Below are 10012 nucleotides of genomic sequence, written 5' to 3'. Positions count from 1 at the left end.
ATTGTCTAACATGATGTCCTAGGAGTGTCATCTGATTCAGATTGTCAAAGGTTTGTGCTTAATTTTAGCTGTATATCTGGTTTTGTGATGCATCGTGCTTGGAAAATGGCTTTTTAATTTTTTGTTGTTGCTGAGATGCTAAAATAATCTGTTTTTCTTTCACCGTAAAGCCTTTTTGAAATAAGACAATGTGATTGGATTAACGAGTAGAGTATCTTTAAAATGACATATAATACTTGAATTTTAATTTTGAGATTATTTGTATATGATACTTTATCAGTGTTTACAGTCATACCAACATGATGTTTATGATACTTTATCAGTGTTTACAGTCATATCAACATGATGTATATGATACTTTATCAGTGTTTACAGTCACACCAACATGATGTATATGATACTTTATCAGTGTTTACAGTCATACCATGAAATGATGTATATGATACTTTATCAGTGTTTACAGTCATACCAACATGATGTATATGATACTTTGTCAGTGTTTACAGTCATACCAACATGATGTATATGATACTTTATCAGTGTTTACAGTCATACCAACATGATGTATATGATACTTTGTCAGTGTTTACAGTCATACCAACATGATGTATATGATACTTTATCAGTGTTTACAGTCATACCATGAAATGATGTATATGATACTTTATCAGTGTTTACAGTCATACCAACATGATGTATATGATACTTTGTCAGTGTTTACAGTCATACCAACATGATGTATATGATACTTTATCAGTGTTTACAGTCACACCAACATGATGTATATGATACTTTATCAGTGTTTACAGTCACACCAACATGATGTTTATGATACTTTATCAGTGTTTACAGTCATACCATGAAATGATGTATATGATACTTTATCAGTGTTTACAGTCATATCAACATGATGTATATGATACTTTATCAGTGTTTACAGTCACACCAACATGATGTTTATGATACTTTATCAGTGTTTACAGTCACACCAACATGATGTATATGATACTTTATCAGTGTTTACAGTCATACCATGAAATGATCAGTTAACCTCTAGACTAGAAACACAGACAAATCACTTCAGGATGAAGTCCAATAGATGTCGCTGTTGCACTGTAGTAGTGGGGGGGAACAGGAAGTTCCGCTAGGCGCACACCATTCTTTAGAATAAGGAAAACGCAAGAACTGTGCTGTCCTTTTCTCTTTATTACTACAGTCTGAGGTCGGTAACGTCAACAGTGAGGACAATCCCAGCCTGTCTCTCTCCTTCCACACTGAGTCCAAACCTACAGTCACTGGGTCCTGATTGTGACAGTGGAGCCCAGTTTGCACTGCAGGATCCAGAGATGGAATCAGTGAAGCTGGAAGACTGCAGTCAAACACTGGAGCTGAATGTCAACATTAAAGAAGAGGAGGAGGAGATTGTCTCAACATGGTCTCCATTCTCTACATCCAGAGAGCAACAGCAGGAAGATCACAGAGCTAAGAGGTCTCACCACTGCCCACATTGTGAGGAGATTTTCCCAATTCTATCAAAGCTAAAAATACACCTTAAAACACACACTGGAGAGAATCTGTATCCCTGTAATGACTGTGGAAAGAGATTCACAACATCAAGGTCTCTGACAGTTCATCAGAGAACACACACAGGAGAGAAGCCTTACTCCTGCTCTGACTGTGGATAGAGTTTCTCTCGACTGGGAAACTTAAAAACACATGAACGTATACACACAGGAGAGAAGCCTTACTCCTGCTCTGATTGTGTAAAATGCTTTACAACATCAACTGACCTAAAAGTTCACCAGAGAACACACACGGGAGAGAAGCCTTACTCCTGCTCTGACTGTGGAAAGAGTTTCTCTCGACTGGCCCAGTTAAAAAGACACCAAGGTATACATAAAGGAGAGAAGCATTATCACTGATCTGACTGTAGATTTAGTTTTTTATCAACAGCTGAGCTAAAAGGGTCATCAGAGAACACACAGAGGAGAGAAGCCTTACTTCTTCTCTAAATGTGGCAAGAGTTTCTCCCGATTGGGAAATGTAAAAACACACCAACGGATACACACTTGAGAGAAGCCTTACAGATTGGTGTCTTTTTTAAATGGCCCAATGTATACATAAAGGAGAGAAGTCTCATCAGTTTTCTCAGACCAGCTAAGATGAGTCACTCCACTTAATTCTCATCCCATAAAATAATTGTCATCTTTGAATTGGATCAGATGAAGACAGCGTAGAACACTCTATTGTAATCCTGTTGGTTCTCACTGTGAGAACCCTGCAGAAAAAAGGGATCATTCTAGAATGTTAGTCTCTCTTCTCTTTACTGATCAGCACCTTGTTGATATTGACATCTTGGATTTGCAATGATGGTTGAATATCCTCTGTGAGGCGTCTCACAATGGAGTCTGATGGTTGACTGGGTGGTACTGCTTCCCTCTGCAGTTTTCTGTGGGAATGAGCTTGTAGACACAACATATACTGAGTGTACAAAACATTAAGGACACCTGCTCTTTCCATAACATAGACTGTTTCTGTACAGCACTTGGTGACATCGGCTGATGTAAAAAGGGCTTTATAAATACATTTGATGATTTGATTGGTCTCCTGTACTATGTTTCCCACCAGCTCCTCTGTCAGAAACAACTTGAAGCACTCTGCCTCAGATGGAAATGGACTCCAGACTGGGACTCATCAAAACAAACAGCAGGGCCAGGAGGGGTGAAATGACTGGTGGCCTTCCAGCTACCACAGAACTCCTGTACTTCATCCACTGTCGGTCTCCCTCCATCACCACCAGCATCTTCAAAGGGACCTGGTACTTGGTCAGTGGACAAGGGAACCTCAGATTCAGGGTTCTCAATGGCTACAAGGTTGGGGGGGGGCAGCTCCTCACTGTCAGAATCTGATTCCTGACTTTCATACTCAGACTCATTGTCAGAATTGTAAAATAAATCTCCAGAATTTCCACATTTGTGAGTTGTCTCCTTTTGAAAGACATTGCTAATGCTACAGCTTAGCTCACTAGCTACATACATAAACAACAACACTGAATGGCTCAGAGTGAGAGGGGACGTGATTGACTGCCGGCATGCGTCACTTGTATCAATAAATCACCATCAGAAAATGTTTTGTGAGGTAATTATTTGTGTATTTACTGTTTTATTCACATGTTTTCAATTCTGGGTGACAAATCATGCATTCCGATTCTTGCATAGATTGTAATGGGCACATATTATGTGTGTAAAATACTTATTTGAAGGTTATACTGATTATGATGAGCTAAGCTAATTCCAGCTATGTGTATGGAGCCATGTTTGTTGACACACAATGCATTCTGGGTTTCACGTAATCATCCGTTTGACCAAAGATGTTATAACAAAATGAGGTGAGTAAGAGTTCACTCATTTTTTGAGGACTTCCGGAAATGAATGGTGGGATGTGAACGACGGTAGATGACACACCCCTTCAACACTATAAACAGACCAAACTCATCTTGTCTTTTATTATCTTCGGTTTCTGTGAGGGAAAAATGCATGGCTGCTCGCTGAAACTAATCGTCGGATTACTGTCGATTTCTAGAAAGTGTTTTACCTAATTATTTCGATCAATGGTGAGCTCACCCCGTGATGTGATTAATTATACATAGTAATTGCTATTAGCTAATTCATATTGTAGTTTACGTCAGCCGAGAGTTAGAAAATATGACTGCTTGTGTTGGGTCAATCTTTCTTCAGTTAGCGCTACGACAAATGTAGCCTACATTTTTCCGGTTAGGATGATTGTGTTGTGCTATATATATATATATATACACTTCTGTGAATATCTGAACCATTTGCATCCAAAAATAAACTGCTCACATTCTGGAGATAAACTTTGTAAGGACTGTGTGTGTTTTTAATGTGTCCAGCTCAAATGCTGATTGTTGCGTCATTGGAAACTGTCCGTTTTAAATGAGTGTTCTAAATGAGTGTTCTAAAGAGTGTTCTAAACAAGGGTTCTAAATGAGGGTTGTAAATGAGGGTTCTAAAGAGCGTTCTAAATGAGTGTTCTCAAGAGCGTTCTAAATGAGTGTTCTAAATGAGCGTTCTAAACGAGGGTTCTAAATGAGTGTTCTAAAGAGTGTTCTAAAGAGTGTTCTAAACGAGGGTTCTAAACGAGGGTTCTAAACGAGGGTTCTAAATGAGGGTTGTAAATGAGGGTTCTAAAGAGCGTTCTAAATGAGTGTTCTCAATGAGCGTTGTAAATGAGCGTTCTAAATGAGTGTTCTAAATGAGCGTTCTAAACGAGGGTTCTAAATGAGTGTTCTAAATGAGCGTTGTAAATGAGCGTTCTAAATGAGCGTTCTAAATGAGCGTTCTAAATGAGCGTTCTAAATGAGTGTTGTAAATGAGTGTTCTAACTGAGTGTTCTAAATGAGCGTTCTAAATGAGGGTTCTAAAGAGCATTCTAAATGAGCGTTGTAAATGAGTGTTCTAAATGAGTGTTCTAAAATAGGGTTCTAAAAGAGGGTTCTAAAAGAGGGTTCTAAACGAGGGTTCGTAATGAGGGTTCTAAATGTGTGTTCTAAATGAGTGTTCTAATGAGCGTTCTAAACGAGGGTTCTAAATGAGGGTTCTAAATGAACGTTCTAAATGAGGGTTTTAAAATAGCGTTCTAAATGAGGGTTCTAAAAGAGGGTTCTAAAAGAGCGTTCTAAATGAGCGTTCTAAACGAGTGTTCTAAACGAGTGTTCTAAATGAGTGTTCGTAATGAGGGTTCTAAATGTGTGTTCTAAATGAGTGTTCTAATGAGTGTTCTAAATGAGGGTTCTAAATGAACGTTCTAAATGAGGGTTTTAAAATAGCGTTCTAAATGAGCGTTCTAAATGAGGGTTCTAAATGAGGGTTCTAAATGAGCGTTCTAAATGAGCGTTCTAAATGAGGGTTCTAAAAGAGGGTTCTAAAAGAGTGTTCTAAAGAAGCGTTCTAAAAGAGTGTTCTAAATTAGTGTTCGTAATGAGGGTTCTAACTGTGTGTTCGTAATGAGGGTTCTAACTGTGTGTTCTAAATGAGTGTTGTTAATGAGCGTTCTAAATGAGTGTTCTAAATGAGTGTTGTAAATGAGCGTTGTAAATGAGCGTTGTAACTGAGCGTTCTAACCGAGCGTTCTAAATGAGTGTTCTAAAAGAGTGTTAGGCTATATAGTGCACTGTGTTTGACCAAGGTCCACAGTTAATTGTAGTGCACAATTTAGTGTTCTAATCACACAGCGCTTCAGGAACCACTGTAGAACGATCACACCCGTGTGACAGGCAGACAGGTTAGGGTTAGGAGGTGTTACTAGACAGACAGACAGACAGATAGACAGACAGACAGGTTAGAGTTAGGAGGTGTTACTAGACAGACAGACAGACAGACAGACAGACAGACAGGTTAGGGTTAGGAGGTGTTACTGTACAGACAGACAGACAGACAGAGACAGACAGACAGGTTAGGGTTAGGAGGTGTTACTGTACAGACAGACAGGTTAGGGTTAGGAGGTGTTACTGTACAGACAGACAGACAGACAGGTTAGGGTTAGGAGGTGTTACTAGACAGACAGACAGACAGACAGACAGACAGACAGGTTAGAGTTAAGAGGTGTTACTGAACAGACAGACAGACAGGTTAGGAGGTGTTACTATACAGACAGACAGACAGACAGACAGACAGGTTAGGGTTAGGAGGTGTTACTGTACAGACAGACAGACAGGTTAGGGTTAGGAGGTGTTACTATACAGACAGACAGACAGACAGACAGACAGGTTAGAGTTAGGTGTTACTGAACAGGCAGACAGACAGACAGGTTAGGAGGTGTTACTATACAGACAGACAGGCAGGCAGACAGACAGGTTAGAGTTAGGAGGTGTTACTGTACAGACAGACAGACAGACAGACAGGTTAGGGTTAGGAGGTGTTACTATACAGACAGACAGACAGACAGGTTAGGGTTAGGAGGTGTTACTAGACAGACAGACAGGTTAGGGTTAGGAGGTGTTACTATACAGACAGACAGACAGGTTAGGGTTATGAGGTGTTACTGTACAGACAGACAGACAGACAGACAGGTTAGGGTTAGGAGGTGTTACTGAAAAGACAGACAGACAGAGAGACAGACAGAGAGACAGGTTAGAGTTAGGAGGAAAAAATGCATGGCTGCACGCTGAAACTAATCGTCGGATTACTGTCGATTTCTAGAAAGTGTTTTACCTAATTATTTCGATCAATGGTGAGCTCACCCCGTGATGTGATTAATTATACATAGTAATTGCTATTAGCTAATTCATATTGTAGTTTACGTCAGCCGAGAGTTAGAAAATATGACTGCTTGTGTTGGGTCAATCTATCCTCAGTTAGCGCTACGACAAATGTAGCCTACATTTTTCCGCTTAGGATGATTGTATTGTGCTATATATACTGCTCAAAAAAATAAAGGGAACACTTAAACAACACATCCTAGATCTGAATGAAATAAATAATCTTATTAAATACTGTTTTCTTTACATAGTTGAATGTGCTGACAACAAAATCACACAAAAATAATCAATGGAAATCCAATTTATCAACCCATGGAGGTCTGGATTTGTAGTCACACTCAAAATTAAAGTGGAAAACCACACTACAGGGTGATCCAACTTTGATGTAATGTCCTTAAAACAAGTCAAAATGAGGCTCAGTAGTGTGTGTGGCCTCCACGTGCCTGTATGACCTCCCTACAACGCCTGGGCATGCTCCTGATGAGGTGGCGGATGGTCTCCTGAGGGATCTCCTCCCAGACCTGGACTAAAGCATCCACCAACTCCTGGACAGTCTGTGGTGCAACGTGGCGTTGGTGGATGGAGCGAGACATGATGTCCCAGATGTGCTCAATTGGATTCAGGTCTGGGGAACGGGCGGGCCAGTCCATAGCATCAATGCCTTCCTCTTGCAGGAACTGCTGACACACTCCAGCCACATGAGGTCTAGCATTGTCTTGCATTAGGAGGAACCCAGGGCCAACCGCACCAGCATATGGTCTCACAAGGGGTCTGAGGATCTCATCTCGGTACCTAATGGCAGTCAGGCTACCTCTCAATTTAGAACACACATTTAGAACCCTCGTTTAGAACGCTCATTTAGAACGCTCATTTAGAACCCTCGTTTAGAACGCTCTTTTAGAACCCTCGTTTAGAACGCTCGTTTAGAACGCTCTTTAGAACCCTCGTTTAGAACGTTCCTTTAGAACGCTCATTTAGAACGCTCTTTAGAACCCTCATTTAGAACCCTCATTTACAACAACAATCAGCATTTGAGCTGGACACACTTTTTTCAGAAACTATTTACACAAAAACACACACAGTCCTTACAAAGTTTATCTCCAGAATGTGAGCAGTTTATTTTTGGATGCAAATGGTTCATATATTCACAGAAGTATATATATTTAATCACTGAACAGTAGCAGACCTAACTTCATCTGTTCCTGACTCTGGATAGTGGATTAAAAAGACCACCTGTTGTTACATCACCACCAGACATCATGATTCATGGAAATGGACATTGTATTTTATCAAATATGAAAACCTTAAATCTCTTCAAATTCAAATCAGTCAGAAAATAAGGATTGTACATAAAACAGAGCAGAATAAATCATCACATCTGGGGACCATCACCACCAGCATGACTAGTATCTATGTGGACCCTACTACAGTTTAACCAGCTCAGCTATAGACTACACCAGCATGACTAGTATCTATGTGGACCCTACTACAGTTTAACCAGCTCAGCTATAGACTACACCAGCATGACTAGTATCTATGTGGACCCTACTACAGTTTAACCAGCTCAGCTATAGACTACACCAGCATGACTAGTATCTATGTGGACCCTACTACAGTTTAACCAGCTCAGCTATAGACTACACCAGCATGACTAGTATCTATGTGGACCCTACTACAGTTTAACCAGCTCAGCTATAGACTACACCAGCATGACTAGTATCTATGTGGACCCTACTACAGTTTAACCAGCTCAGCTATAGACTACACCAGCATGACTAGTATCTATGTGGACCCTACTACAGTTTAACCAGCTCAGCTATAGTCTACACCAGCATGACTAGTATCTATGTGGACCCTACTACAGTTTAACCAGCTCAGCTATAGACTACACCAGCATGACTAGTATCTATGTGGACCCTACTACAGTTTAACCAGCTCAGCTATAGACTACACCAGCATGACTAGTATCTATGTGGACCCTACTACAGTTTAACCAGCTCAGCTATAGACTACACCAGCATGACTAGTATCTATGTGGACCCTACTACAGTTTAACCAGCTCAGCTATAGACTACACCAGCATGACTAGTATCTATGTGGACCCTACTACAGTTTAACCAGCTCAGCTATAGACTACACCAGCATGACTAGTATCTATGTGGACCCTACTACAGTTTAACCAGCTCAGCTATAGACTACACCAGCATGACTAGTATCTATGTGGACCCTACTACAGTTTAACCAGCTCAGCTATAGACTACACCAGCATGACTAGTATCTATGTGGACCCTACTACAGTTTAACCAGCTCAGCTATAGACTAGACCAGCATGACTAGTATCTATGTGGACCCTACTACAGTTTAACCAGCTCAGCTATAGACTACACCAGCATGACTAGTATCTATGTGGACCCTACTACAGTTTAACCAGCTCAGCTATAGACTACACCAGCATGACTAGTATCTATGTGGACCCTACTACAGTTTAACCAGCTCAGCTATAGACTACACCAGCATGACTAGTATCTATGTGGACCCTACTACAGTTTAACCAGCTCAGCTATAGACTACACCAGCATGACTAGTATCTATGTGGACCCTACTACAGTTTAACCAGCTCAGCTATAGACTACACCAGCATGACTAGTATCTATGTGGACCCTACTACAGTTTAACCAGCTCAGCTATAGACTACACCAGCGTGACTAGTATCTATGTGGACCCTACTACAGTTTAACCAGCTCAGCTATAGACTACACCAGCGTGACTAGTATCTATGTGGACCCTACTACAGTTTAACCAGCTCAGCTATAGACTACACCAGCATGACTAGTATCTATGTGGACCCTACTACAGTTTAACCAGCTCAGCTATAGACTACACCAGCATGACTAGTATCTATGTGGACCCTACTACAGTTTAACCAGCTCAGCTATAGACTACACCAGCGTGACTAGTATCTATGTGGACCCTACTACAGTTTAACCAGCTCAGCTATAGACTACACCAGCGTGACTAGTATCTATGTGGACCCTACTACAGTTTAACCAGCTCAGCTATAGACTACACCAGCGTGACTAGTATCTATGTGGACCCTACTACAGTTTAACCAGCTCAGCTATAGACTACACCAGCATGACTAGTATCTATGTGGACCCTACTACAGTTTAACCAGCTCAGCTATAGACTATACCAGCATGACTAGTATCTATGTGGACCCTACTACAGTTTAACCAGCTCAGCTATAGACTACACCAGCATGACTAGTATCTATGTGGACCCTACTACAGTTTAACCAGCTCAGCTATAGACTACACCAGCATGACTAGTATCTATGTGGACCCTACTACAGTTTAACCAGCTCAGCTATAGACTACACCAGCGTGACTAGTATCTATGTGGACCCTACTACAGTTTAACCAGCTCAGCTATAGACTACACCAGCATGACTAGTATCTATGTGGACCCTACTACAGTTTAACCAGCTCAGCTATAGACTACACCAGCATGACTAGTATCTATGTGGACCCTACTACAGTTTAACCAGCTCAGCTATAGACTACACCAGCATGACTAGTATCTATGTGGACCCTACTACAGTTTAACCAGCTCAGCTATAGACTACACCAGCATGACTAGTATCTATGTGGACCCTACTACAGTTTAACCAGCTCAGCTATAGACTATACCAGCATGACTAGTATCTATGTGGACCCTACTACAGTTTAACCAGCT

The sequence above is a fragment of the Salmo salar genome, unplaced genomic scaffold (assembly GCF_905237065.1).
Source record: "Salmo salar unplaced genomic scaffold, Ssal_v3.1, whole genome shotgun sequence".
In the NCBI taxonomy this organism is placed as follows: domain Eukaryota; kingdom Metazoa; phylum Chordata; class Actinopteri; order Salmoniformes; family Salmonidae; genus Salmo; species Salmo salar.
Note: the sequence above shows the minus strand (reverse complement) of the source record.